We start from the raw sequence: 14,740 nt of genomic DNA on the forward strand, positions 1-14,740 counted from the left end.
TATACCTGGCTCAAGCTTGGCTCCTTCAGATCTTCCTGGCTGGAAGGCCCAGGTTAGACGTCGGGAGCCACAGCTGGGATGGAAGGAAGCGTGGAAGGAAGAGTGGAAGGAAGGGTTGAGAGTGATTGCCTGATTCAGTCTGGTCTGACAGAAAATGCAGTCTGTCATAGTACCACAGCCTGGCGACATAAATGGCATCTGCTGCAGCACCTGATCTCATGGAATCCTGGACCTTATTGTGCTCGATATTATAAGTGCTCCTCAGCCCACCAATTTTTGCCTTCAAATAGGGGATGGTTGCCGTGGGGATCTGCTGCTTCACCAACTCCAGCAGTTTCTCCAGCGCTGCCTGCCTCTTTTGTTTATGATTATAATGCTGATGTTTCACCTGCCACAGACAGGGCAGCTCCCTGTTCTTGTCTATGAATAGGGGGAGGAAGTTGTGATCATTGAAGCCATCCATTTTCTCTGGACACACAACACAAGACAAACCCTAATGTCAGGCTAAACTCTCCTAATCTTGTCCCAATATAGGCCTCAATCTAGAAGCAGTATAGGCCACTGATGCACCAATTTAAACTTGTACCTTCGTTAGAACAATCGGCGCTTCCTCTACTCCTTCCTCCGATCACAGATCGTACGTACGATGCACGTGTGTTACGCTTTATATACACTGCGCATGTGTAAAACTCCGCCCGCCCCTGACAATCTTTTTAGTCTATTCCCCGCCCTTTGTCTTTCGGCGCACTGGGAGAGCACATGGTGGAGAAAGAGCAAGTGCATGCAGACAGCAGCGGCAGCAATGATGAAAGGCCGGAGCCACAAACATCCCGAGGAGATTTAAGGCCTCAAATATGTCCTTTATAGAGATGGTGGAGATGGTGGACATCTTGAAGAGGGTAGACTATGATGGGAAGCATGGACCTTACCCAAACCCAAATTTGAGAAAGGCCAAGATCATGACTAAAGTTGTGAAAAGTCTGCACAGGAATTTTGGGGTACGACGATCCAAGGATCAATTGAGGAAACGATGGTCAGACCTCAAATTGAGGGAGCAGGATCAGTACAGAAAGATCAAGAGAGTTCTTCAAAAAAGTAAGTATTTTGTTGTGTGTTCCTATTGTTATTATTACATTTGTGCTGCTCCATGTGCTTTTCTTTACTGTTGTACAGTTTAAAATGGCAAGTTTCAGGTTCATGGGCACAGTAATTGTTCATAGTAAACATTGTTTGTTCGACCACTAATACAATGTTTTTGGCAGATGCAGGTTAACTACATTTGTTCATGCCTATTTGTCTTAAAAGAAGTTTGTAACTATAATGAAATGCAAACTTGATTCAGTGTAAGGAGAGGACACTCAGCAGCTGTTTACACATCTGGATGCAGGAGCACTAGTGTGGGACACCAGAACACCCTTTTTAGGGTGTCCCACACAGGTGCTCCAGTGGATACTAGGGTTGTCTCCATGTGTGAAAATTGTAAAAAAAAGGTAAGTATTCGAGCTTTATAAAGGGAAAAAAATAATGTCTTCAGCTTGGAACTCTGCCAAAAAAGACAATTGTATGACAATGTTTCATATTACTATTTCTCGCATCAAATATCTGTGTGCTAAGTATACCTTTTTTTTAATCACATAGGGGAGAAAAGACTCGGGACATCTGAGGACACCAGGGACCCCCACCTCCTAAAGAAAAGGAAATCCCCACACCACAACCAGAAGATGTGGAGGAAGGAGAGGTTTATGAAGTGGGCGAAATAGTGACCACAACAGGTGAGTGCCTGAGACCACAGCTTCAGGTAATAGATGTATGCCTGCATATTTATAATACATGGTGTGTTTTTTATTTTATTTTAGGTGATGTGGATGTTGTGGAAGAAGAATATAATTTCACAAGTGCAAGTGCACAAGTCCTCATCGGGGAGATCATGGGATGCAATTGTGATTTACAGAAGATCAAGGAAGACATCAATGATGTGGAAAAAAGACTCAAAAACATCATTGATGTTTTAGGCAGAATCAAACACACCCCAAAATTCTTCTAGTTTGTTTATATTTTTATTTTTTTCACACATTTTAAATATTTTTTAGAAAGCCAAATTTTGAAGATGCACACAGTGTGTCAACATGTGCTATCTCTTTTTCACTTTTTTTTTTTCTTTCTACTTTTATTTATATAATTTGATCCGACATTGGAATATCCACGGTTGTTTCACAAACAAATAGGCAATAACCTATAATATATCAAAATGTCATATACAATGATCAATAATCATTCTTTTGTAATATCTCACAACGTCAGTGGCTTGAACATACCCGAAAAAAGAATATTGTTACTTTGAGAACTACATAAAGCTAAACCAGCGGTGGTGTTTCTCCAGGAGACTCATTTCAAGACAGGTAACATCCCCAAACTACACGACAAACAATACACACAAGTGTTCCATGCAACCAATTCCATATCCAAATCCAAACGAGTTTCCATTCTATTACATAAGAATTCAGAGATTGTTATCTCATAACAACTGACAGACACAGAAGGAAGATATATCTTCCTCAAAGGAAGTTGGGCAGGGACTCCAATTACGTTGGCCAACGTGTACTTTCCTAACTCTGCGCAAATCACATTTTGCCAACGAGTAATCAATGAACTAAAAAGCTTTGCGACAGGCTGTATTGTATTTGGAGGGGACTTCAACCTAGCACTGAATCCCCTACAGGACACTTCAGATGGCAAATCTAGTGTGCCATATAAAAAAATTAAGAAAAATCAAAACACTCCTTGCCTCTCTCACATTAATAGACTCGTGGCGTATATGTAATCCAACAGGGAGGGATTTTACATATTTTTCAACATTACATAACAAATTTACACGTATTGATTATATTTTTATCTCACAAAGAGACTTACCCCTCCTAAAATCAGCTAAGATTGGAATAAAGACCTTCTCGGACCACGCACCCATATCGATGACTCTACATAAAAAGGCTAGAAGACCCAGAACTACAAATTGGAGGTTAAATCCCTCTCTGCTTACTGATTTGGCAGACACAAACAAAATATCAGAAACAATTAAATATTACTTTAAAGAAAACGAGTCAGAAGACATATTACCTATGAACATATGGGAAGCTCACAAATGCGTGGTCTGAGGGGAATTTATCAGGTTGGGGGCTGTAAGAGAGAGAAGCAGAAAAGGAACTCATGGCTTTAACACAGGCCATAAGAGATATGGAAACCAAACATAAACAATCTTTAGTGATTGAAGCAGCCACAACTCTACTTGAATTAAGGAAAAAACTAAATTCCATCCTGAACCTCAAAGCCCAAAGGATCCTTTTTTGCGCAGAAGGGGTTCTTTTATGAACATGGAGACAAATCAGGTAAATTGTAAGCAAAAGCATTGAAGGAAACCTTATTATCTACAAACATATTGGCTATTAAGACCAAACAAAATCAAATTACTAATGATACTCAAAAGATTGCCCAAAGTTTCCAGGATTCCATACAGACCTATACAACTTACCTTCTACACATAAACCCAAAGACCTTATAGGATCAAGAAAAGAAATAATTTACAAATTCCTTGCAGACAGTGGCCTCCCCATTCTGAAAGACATAGACACACAAACATTAGAAGAACTGATAACAGAACAAGAAATGATTGAAGCCATTAAATCCCTCAAATCAGGGAAAAGCCCCGGACCAGAAGGCCTCACAGCCCATTATTACAAGACCTTCTCCAACATTTTGATACCACATCTTCTCAAAACATTGAACTCCCTAAAAAACCCACATGACATCTCTGAAGACTTTCTGAGAGCACATGTAACAGTACCGCCCAAACTAAATAAAGATCCAACAGACTGTGCCAATTACAGACTGATATCCCTACTTAACCTTGATCTAAAAATTCATACGAAAATATTAGCAAACCGACTAAGACCATTACTGAATCAATTAATAGGACCTGAACAAGTGGGATTCATGCCTGGCAGAGAGGCCAAAGATAATGTAATTAAAGCCATGAATCTCATACATTAAATACACATAGATAAACCCGAAGGCATGTTATTATCAATCGATGCAGAGAAGGCCTTCAACGGTGTGTTGTGGGACTTCTTATTTGCCGTATGTTTCCATATAGGTTTAAAATCACATATGTTAGCTTGGATAAAGGCCTTATACTACAATCCAACAGCCCAAATTAAACTAAATGGAATATTAAGTAATAATTCAAAATGGGACAAGACAGGGATGTCCATTATCACCCCTACTATTTATTCTCACCCTGGAACCACTAATTCGCATTATAAATAAAATACCTGACATTCATGGTTTCAATGTCAAAAACAAAATATATAAATGTGCAGCTTACGCTGATGATTCACTATTCTTCATATCCCAACCACACATTACCATGCCCAACCTATGTAATGTATTTTCCCAATATAGCTATATATCAAACTTCAAAATAAATTACAACAAATCTGAAGCACTGAACCTAACACTTAGGGAGGCTACATTAAATAACACAAAAAACAACTGCAAATTTAAATAGGAAACAACATCCCTCACTTACCTGGGAATACAATTAACCCCAAAGTTGGATTCCATGTATAAAGCCAATTTTCAACCACTTTAAAAAATATCATCAAAGATTTAGAAAAATGGACAATGAAGTACTTCTCGTGGTTTGGTAGGGCAGCTATAATTAAAATGACAGTTTTGCCCAGAATACTATACTTCTTCCAAACAGTACCCATAATATTACCTTCAAGCTTCTTTAAATCCCTACACTGCCTGCTAAGAAAATTCCTTTGGAACTCCAAAAAACCTAGAATCAGTCTAAATTTACTTACTATGAACAAACAAAATGGAGGCATGGGTTTTCCTAATTTTAAAAATGATTACCTAGCTACACAAATAACTAGAATCATAGATTGGACATGCCACAAAGAGAATAAAGATTGGGTGGGACTCGAAAATAACATAGGACCTATTCCGATATCATATGCTCCATGGATTCCTTGGAACCTGTGTCCGAAACAATTAAAACAACATCCTCTCATAGGGGCAACATTAAAAACCCTACAAACAATTAATCAGAGACATTTATTTACCTCTTCACTAGGGCCACTAACTCAACTGGCAACTAACTCTGACTTCCCCTCAGGAATGGTTGGTTCCATCCAATCACTTTACAACAGAAAACACACCACTTCTAGTCGCACATTATTTAAAGAACAACAAAATCAAGTCTCAAGCGGATCTACAAAAATAAATCGGACAAACACCACTACATTTCAAGGAATACCAACAAATACATGACTTCATCATGAACACTCAGAGACAAAAACATTTCTTTAGACCCTTAACACCCTTCGAAACTGTATGTTTTTTGGCTAGTACGACCACTAAGAACATTTCATTAACATATACTTGGTTGCAGTCCAGTGATTTACAGGAATCTAACAGACACAAAACTTTCTGGGAATCAACCCTGAACAAACCCATTACAAAAGACCAATGGCTACAAGCACAAGTGTGTTCGCACACAAGTGTTTCAATCAGTGTGAGATTACAGGAAACTTCATTAAAAATCCTAACAAATTGGTATATTACACCAAATAAATTACACAAATGGTTTCCGACAATACCTGGACATTGCTGGTGCTGCAATCGGGAAGAAGGCACTCTATACCAGATCTGGTGGGAATGTGATTTGATTAAACCCTTTTGGAACCAAGTAATCAAGATCATAAAACACATCACAAAAACGAAAATTCATTTAGACGCTGCTTGCTGTCTTATAAATATTACCAATTGCACCCTAAAAAGTTACAAAAACTCCCTGACCAGATTCTTAATCACAGCAGAAAAAACAGTAATACCAAGACACTGGAGAGACACCGCCGCACCTACAATTAAAGAATGGTTGGAAGAGATACATCTCCTCAAAGATATGGAGGAGATCAGGGCAACAGCACAAGGGAATACAGAACAATTTATTAAAATATGGCAGCCGTGGATCATCTTTAAATTTTCTGATTCTTATACCACTTTCACATAGGGATATACCTCTTAACACAAAGAAATGTGAATAATTACATCTCTCTTATATTTTATTTATTCTTCTTTTCCTCTCTTTACTTTTCATTTCTGTTACTATATATATTTAGAAGGGTATTTTTAGAGACCCTTGAATTTATTTTTTTCTTGAATTAAATAATAGATTTTGATACATAAATTCAGAGTATTTCAAATAAACAACTGATGTAAAGATAGCCTGATTACAAAGCCATCTTGTTGGTTTCGCTAGTAAAATACTCTATCATTAACCACTTGCCGACCGCCTAACGTAGATATACGTCGGCAGAGTGGCACGGGCAGGCAGAATCACGTATATATACGTGATCTGCCTCCCGCGGGCGGGGGGTCCGATCGGACCCCCCCCCGGTGCCAGCGGCGGTCGGCATCTGACTGGGAGCGTCGGGAGGCGAGGGGGAGACCATCCGATCGTGGCCCCCCCCTCGCGATCGCTCCCAGCCAATGGGAATCCTCCTCTGCCTGTGTGTAGTTTCACACAGGCAGAGGATGTGATGTCATCTCTCCTCGGTCTGGCAGTTTCCGTCCAGCGCCGAGGAGAGAAGACATGTAAGTGCACACAACACAAACACACACAGTAGAACATGCCAGGCATACCTTACACCCCCGATCCCCCCCCGATCGCCCCCCGATCCCCCCCCAATCACCCCCCCCCTGTCACAAACTGACATTAGCAGTATTTTTTTTTTTTTTTTCTGATTACTGCATAGTGTCAGTTTGTGACAGTTACAGTGTTAGGGCAGTGAGTGTTAGGCCCCCTTTAGGTCTAGGATACCCCCCTAACCCCCCCTAATAAAGTTTTAACCCCTTGATCACCCCCTGTCACCAGTGTCACTAAGCGATCATTTTTCTGATCGCTGTATTAGTGTCGCTGGTGACGCTAGTTAGTGAGGTAAATATTTAGGTTTGCCGTCAGCGTTTTATAGCGACAGGGACCCCCATATACTACCTAATAAATGTTTTAACCCCTTGATTGCCCCCTAGTTAACCCTTTCACCACTGATCACCGTATAACTGTTACGGGTGACGCTGGTTAGTTTGTTTATTTTTTATAGTGTCAGGGCACCCGCCGTTTATTACCGAATAAAAGTTTAGCCCCCTGATCGCCCGGCGGTGATATGCGTCGCCCCAGGCAGCGTCAGATTAGCGCCAGTACCGCTAACACCCACGCACGCAGCATACGCCTCCCTTAGTGGTATAGTATCTGTACGGATCACTATCTGATCCGATCAGATCTATACTAGCATCCCCAGCAGTTTAGGGTTCCCAAAAACGCAGTGTTAGCGGGATCAGCCCAGATACCCGCTAGCACCTGCGTTTTGCCCCTCTGCCCGGCCCACCCAAGTGCAGTATCGATCGATCACTGTCACTTACAAAACACTAAACGCATAACTGCAGCGTTCGCAGAGTCAGGCCTGATCCCTGCGATCGCTAACAGTTTTTTTGGTAGCGTTTTGGTGAACTGGCAAGCACCAGCCCCAAGCAGTGTCAGGTTAGCGCCAGTACCGCTAACACCCACGCACGCAGCATACGCCTCCCTTAGTGGTATAGTATCTGATCGGATCAATATCTGATCCGATCAGATCTATACTAGCGTCCCCAGCAGTTTAGGGTTCCCACAAACGCAGTGTTAGCGGGATCAGCCCAGATACCTGCTAGCACCTGCGTTTTGCCCATCCGCCCGGCCCAGCCCAGCCCACCCAAGTGCAGTATCGATCGATCACTGACACTTACAAAACACTAAACGCATAACTGCAGCGTTCGCAGAGTCAGGCCTGATCCCTGCGATCGCTAACAGTTTTTTTGGTAGCGTTTTGGTGAACTGGCAAGCACCAGCGGCCTAGTACACCCCGGTCGTAGTCAAACCAGCACTGCAGTAACACTTGGTGACGTGGCGAGTCCCATAAGTGCAGTTCAAGCTGGTGAGGTGGCAAGCACAAGTAGTGTCCCGCTGCCACCAAGAAGACAAACACAGGCCCGTCGTGCCCATAGTGCCCTTCCTGCTGCATTCGCCAATCCTAATTGGGAACCCACCGCTTCTGCAGCGCCCGTACTTCCCCCATTCACATCCCCAACCAAATGCAGTCGGCTGCATGAGAGGCATTTTCTTTATGTCCTCCCGAGTACCCCTACCCAACGAACCCCCAAAAAAGATGTCGTGTCTGCAGCAAGCGCGGATATAGGCGTGACACCCGCTATTATTGTCCCTCCTGTCCTGACAATCCTGGTCTTTGCATTGGTGAATGTTTTGAACGCTACCATTCACTAGCTGAGTATTAGCGTAGGGTACAGCATTGCACAGACTAGGCACACTTTCACAGGGTCTCCCAAGATGCCATCGCATTTTGAGAGACCCGAACCTGGAACCGGTTACAGTTATAAAAGTTAGTTACAAAAAAAAGTGTAAAAAAAAAAAAAAAAAAAACACATACAAAAATATAAAATAAAAAAAAATAGTTGTCGTTTTATTGTTCTCTCTCTCTCTATTCTCTCTCTATTGTTCTGCTCTTTTTTACTGTATTCTATTCTGCAATGTTTTATTGTTATTATGTTTTATCATGTTTGCTTTTCAGGTATGCAATTTTTTATACCTTACCGTTTACTGTGCTTTATTGTTAACCATTTTTTTGTCTTCAGGTACGCCATTCACGACTTTGAGTGGTTATACCAGAATGATGCCTGCAGGTTTAGGTATCATCTTGGTATCATTCTTTTCAGCCAGCGGTCGGCTTTCATGTAAAAGCAATCCTAGCGGCTAATTAGCCTCTAGACTGCTTTTACAAGCAGTGGGAGGGAATGCCCCTCCCCCCCAACGTCTTCCGTGTTTTTCTCTGGCTCTCCTGTCTCAACAGGGAACCTGAAAATGCAGCCGGTGATTCAGCCAGCTGACCATAGAGCTGATCAGAGACCAGAGTGGCTCCAAACATCTCTATGGCCTAAGAAACCGGAAGCTACGAGCATTTTATGACTTAGATTTCGCCGGATGTAAACAGCGCCATTGGGAAATTGGGAAAGCATTTTATCACACCGATCTTGGTGTGGTCAGATGCTTTGAGGGCAGAGGAGAAATCTAGGGTCTAATAGACCCCAATTTTTGCAAAAAAGAGTACCTGTCACTACCTATTGCTATGATAGGGGATATTTACATTCCCTGAGATAACAATAAAAATGATTAAAAAAAAAAAATGAAAGGAACAGTTTAAAAATAAGATAAAAAAATAATAATAATAAAGAAAAAAAAAAAAAAAAAAAAAAAAAAGCACCCCTGTCCCCCCTGCTCTCGCGCTAAGGCGAACGCAAGCGTCGGTCTGGCGTCAAATGTAAACAGCAATTGCACCATGCATGTGAGGTATCGCCGCGAAGGTCAGATCGAGGGCAGTAAGTTTAGCAGTAGACCTCCTCTGTAAATCTAAAGTGGTAACCTGTAAAGGCTTTTAAAGGCTTTTAAAAATGTATTTAGTTTGTCGCCACTGCACGTTTGTGCACAATTTTAAAGCATGTCATGTTTGGTATCCATGTACTCGGCCTAAGATCATCTTTTTTATTTCATCAAACATTTGGGCAATATAGTGTGTTTTAGTGCATTAAAATGTAAAAAAGTGTGTTTTTTCCCCAAAAAATGCGTTTGAAAAATCGCTGCGCAAATACTGTGTGAAAAAAAAAAATGAAACACCCACCATTTTAATCTGTAGGGCATTTGCTTTAAAAAAAATATATAATGTTTGGGGGTTCAAAGTAATTTTCTTGCAAAAAAAAATTATTTTTTTATGTAAACAATAAGTGTCAGAAAGGGCTTTGTCTTCAAGTGGTTAGAAGTGTGGATGATGTGTGACATAAGCTTCTAGATGTTGTGCATAAAATGCCAGGACAGTTCAAAACCCCCCCAAATGACCCCATTTTGGAAAGTAGACACCCCAAGCTATTTGCTGAGAGTCATGTTGAGTCCATGGAATAATTTATATTGTGACACAAGTTGCGGGAAAGAGACAATTTTTTATTTTTTTTATTTTTTTTTGCGCAAAGTTGTCACTAAATGATATATTGCTCAAACATGCCATGGGAATATGTGAAATTACACCCCAAAATACATTCTGCTGCTTCTCCTGAGTATGGGGATACCACATGTGTGAGACTTTTTGGGAGCCTAGCCGCGTACGGGACCCCGAAAACCAAGCACCGCCTTCAGGCTTTCTAAGGCCGTAAATTTTTGATTTCACTCTTCACTGCCTATCACAGTTTCGGAGGCCATGGAATGCCCAGGTGGCAAAAAAACCCCCCAAATGACCCCATTTTGGAAAGTAGACACCCCAAGCTATTTGATGAGAGGTATAGTGAGTATTTTGCAGACCTCACTTTTTGTCACAAAGTTTTGAAAATTGAAAAAAGAAAAAAAAAAAATTTTTTTTCTCGTCTTTCTTTATTTTCAAAAACAAATGAGAGCTGCAAAATACTCACCATGCCTCTCAGCAAATAGCTTGGGGTGTCTACTTTCCAAAATGGGGTCATTTGGGGGGGGTTTGTGCCACCTGGGCATTCCATGGCCTCCGAAACTGTGATAGGCAGTGAGGAGTAAAATCAAAAATGTACGCCCTTAGAAATCCTGAAGGCAGTGCTTGGTTTTCGGGGCCCCGTACGCGGCTAGGCTCCCAAAAAGTCCCACACATGTGGTATCCCCATACTCAGGAGAAGCAGCTAAATGTATTTTGGGGTGCAATTCCACATATGCCCATGGCCTGTGTGAGCAATATATCATTTAGTGACAACTTTGTGCAAAAAAAAAAAAAAAAAAAAAAAAATTTGTCACTTTCCCGCAACTTGTGTCAAAATATAAAACATTCCATGGACTCAACATGCCTCAAAGCAAATAGCTTGGGGTGTCTACTTTCCAAAATGGGGTCATTTGGGGGGGTTTTATGTCATCTGGGCATTTTATGGCCTTCAAAACTGTGATAGGTAGTGAGGAGTAAAATCAAAAATGTACGCCCTTAGAAATCCTGAAGGCAGTGATTGGTTTTCGGGGCCCCGTACGCGGCTAGGCTCCCAAAAAGTCCCACACATGTGGTATCCCCATACTCAGGAGAAGCAGCTAAATGTATTTTGGGGTGCAATTCCACATATGCCCATGGCCTGTGTGAGCAATATATCATTTAGTGACAACTTTTTGTAATTTTTTTTTTTTTTTGTCATTGTTCAATCACTTGGGACAAAAAAAATGAATATTCAATGGGCTCAACATGCCTCTCAGCAAATTCCTTGGGGTGTCTACTTTCCAAAATGGGGTCATTTGTGGGGGTTTTGTACTGCCCTGCCATTTTAGCACCTCAAGAAACGACATAGGCAGTCATAAATTAAAGGCTGTGTAAATTCCAGAAAATGTACCCTAGTTTGTAGACGCTATAACTTTTGCGCAAACCAATAAATATACACTTATTGACATTTTTTTTACCAAAGACATGTGGCCGAATACATTTTGGCCTAAATGTATGACTAAAATTGAGTTTATTGGATTTTTTTTAGAACAAAAAGTAGAAAATATCATTTTTTTTCAAAATTTTCGGTCTTTTTCCGTGTATAGCGCAAAAAATAAAAACGGCAGAGGTGATCAAATACTATCAAAAGAAAGCTCTATTTGTGGGAAGAAAAGGACGCAAATTTCGTTTGGGTACAGCATTGCATGACCGCGCAATTAGCAGTTAAAGCGACGCAGTGCCGAATTGTAAAAAGTGCTCTGGTCAGGAAGGGGGTAAAACCTTCCGGGGCTGAAGTGGTTAAATTCAATTATATACAGTTATATTTCTATATGATACTCATGTACAAATGTTAGTATGATTGTAAAAATGCTATATTTTAACATCAATAAAATCTTATTGTTTAAAAAACATGTGCTATCTGCCATCACAGGATATCAAGGTACGCGTTTTGGGGGTGCAACCCCTTCCTTGCAACTAAAGTAGATGAGAGGAAGGGGTTGCACCTCCGAAACACGTCCATTGATCCCCCATGATGGGTCTAGCACATGTTGACATTAGGCATGGGATCAGGAGGGAAATCCCTATTTTGACTCTCAATTTGTGTGCATCTTCAAAATTTGGCTTTCACAGCGGTGACATTACCCCATCTGATAAAGGCAATATCAACACAGTTTGGACATACTAATGTCTGATATTGTCTTCACTTTGTCAAAGTTGAACTTTGTAAGTTCCTGTGTTGTGTATTGTTTTATGTTTTTAAACATGCCTGTTTTAATACAAAAAATGCTATTTGTACTGTCAAAAATAAAAATGTTATTTCTAAAATATGTTGGTTTGTTCAAAAACCCTTTTCTAACGCACGTGAATGTGCACAGAGTAAAAAGTTTTCTACTCAACAATGTGTGGTTTCTTCTTTCAATGCTCAATATCATTTTTTGTACTAAGTTGGTGTTTTTCACTGAAATGGGGGTTATTTACTAAAGACAAATCCACTTTGTACTACAAGTGCACTTTCATTGCAGTTTCAAGTGCAGTTTCGTGTGCACTTTGCAGTACACTTGGAGTGGAAAGTGGATTTTCCTTTAGTAAATAACTCCCACAGTGCTTTATAATTTGCCACAATCATGCCATTTTCATGACTCACCAAAATTCATTCATGGTGCTGAAAATGATGTATATTTTTATTAGTAATGCATTACATATATTAACAGCAAAAACAAGGTGTGTGTGTAGCAGACCCACAACATAATAATGGTTCGCTGAAGAAGAGATTGTCACCTCATGTATCACATAAATTACGTTTGCACTATTGAAGAAAATGGCCTAAAAGAAAAGCCCATTGGAGAACCTAGCAGGCAGCTAAAAGAAACACAAGCAGTACATTAAAGGAAATCTTATTTCAGTTTTAATCAAAAAAATATTTTAAAAATGTTTCTTAAACATTTTCTGGCATATCAATGGCCCCCCTACCTGCAAAGTACTTCATATATTTAAATCGGACCTCGCGGGCACTTTGGGGGGGCAAGCCAGGACGGCCAGCTTCAAGCGCCATCAGAGTTTGTTCATTAAGTCCGGCCTCATGCCCAACTGAAGCAACATAGTTCATTGAATTTCTCTTTAAATAGTTGTGGACAATGCAGCATGCATGCAAGTATTTGGTTAAGTTTATATTCTGCCATGTTGATTGCCATAAGGAATAGGCGGAACCGGCTGGCCATTATCCCGAAAGCATTCTCCACCACTCTTCTGGCTCTGGCTAGCTGGTAGTTAAAAACCCTCTGGTCCGGGGTGAGGGTCCTCATCGGGAACAGCCACATCAAGTGTTCACCCAGCCCAAACGCTTCATCATTGACAAAGACAAATGGGAGTCCTTCCGCGTTCTTTTCAGCAAGTGGCAATCCCAAGCCACCATTCTGGAGCCATGTGTAGAACTCTGGGCGATGACTCCACCATCCGACATCTGGCCATTCTTCCCCAAGTCCACATAGAGAAAATCATATGTCGCCGACACCACCACCAACATCACAATACTATTAAACCCCTTGTAATTATAATAGTATGACCCTGAGTTGGGGGGTGGCATGATGTGGACGTGTTTCCCATCAATTGCCCCTCCGTAGTTGGGAAAGTCCCACCGCTAGGCAAATTGGGAAGCTACAGCCTGCCATTCCTGTGGGGTTGAAGGAAACTGTGGAGTCAAACAAGAAAAAAGGACTTAGTAATTTTGCACATAAACATTGCAAGCAGATTAAACACAAACATTCTTGGCCAACATCAGTATAACATTTATTTTAAGGAGTATTTAAAGACAAAAATATATGGTCCACTTATCAGATTCCTCACCCTCTCTGATGGCCCATTGTAAAAAGTTGAGGGGGGGTATGTTTTGGACAGGTAACCCTCTCCAATTCATTGAGAGCTGAATGCATAAATAATGTGTATGACTTTGGCCAGCCCCTCCTTACTTACATTATTGGCAGCCCACTGGACAGGTAAGAAGTGTCATAATACAGAAATATTAATACAGACTGTACAAATTGAAGCACTTTTTTACATTCTGCAATTACCTATCAAGAAAATAGGAGAACAAAACATTAAACAGTACCATTTTAAAGTATTCTGGCAGGCCCTTTCACTACATGCTTTGCTGAATTCATACAGAAATCTGACCACAAAAGAGGTAGGTATAGTGTGTATGTGTTTGGCAAAGTCAGCAGATAGAGGCTTGGTATCGGTTGACTTAGCGGTTGGGGGAGGGAGGGTTCCAAATGATTTTGGGACCCAAAAAATAGCCTCTGACACTCTGCATGAATTTAAGGACACAAATGACATTTGTACACATTTTAGGGGATGTTTAGGGTAAAGCACTACTATGGAGCTGACAAAATACATTGTTAAGTGACTAGGCTAGGTGTGTATGGACCCAGGATAGTATGCTGGGGAGGTTAGTGAAGGCAAATATGCATGAAGGACAAAAAAGGAAGTTTAACATTTTCAAGCATGCATGAGAACAAAGGGGACATTCACAGCATATTACAATCACGGTATTTAGGGAATGATGAAAGAAATACTATACATTAGCAAACATTAAATACATAGAATGTGTAGAATGCAGACTTCTCCCTGTCACCAAGTACCACAACGTGGTGACTAGCCTCTGC

General features: G+C 40.8%; 1 protein-coding gene across 1 annotated transcript in view; it reads left to right on the top strand.

The window, feature by feature from the left end:
• The window catches only part of NCAM2 (neural cell adhesion molecule 2), a gene marked incomplete in the record, with an annotated part of 595,102 nt that overhangs the window by 393,792 nt on the left and 186,570 nt on the right, over positions 1–14,740 (top strand).

This window comes from Aquarana catesbeiana, linkage group LG02 (genome assembly GCF_042186555.1).
Source record: "Aquarana catesbeiana isolate 2022-GZ linkage group LG02, ASM4218655v1, whole genome shotgun sequence".
NCBI classification, from domain to species: domain Eukaryota; kingdom Metazoa; phylum Chordata; class Amphibia; order Anura; family Ranidae; genus Aquarana; species Aquarana catesbeiana.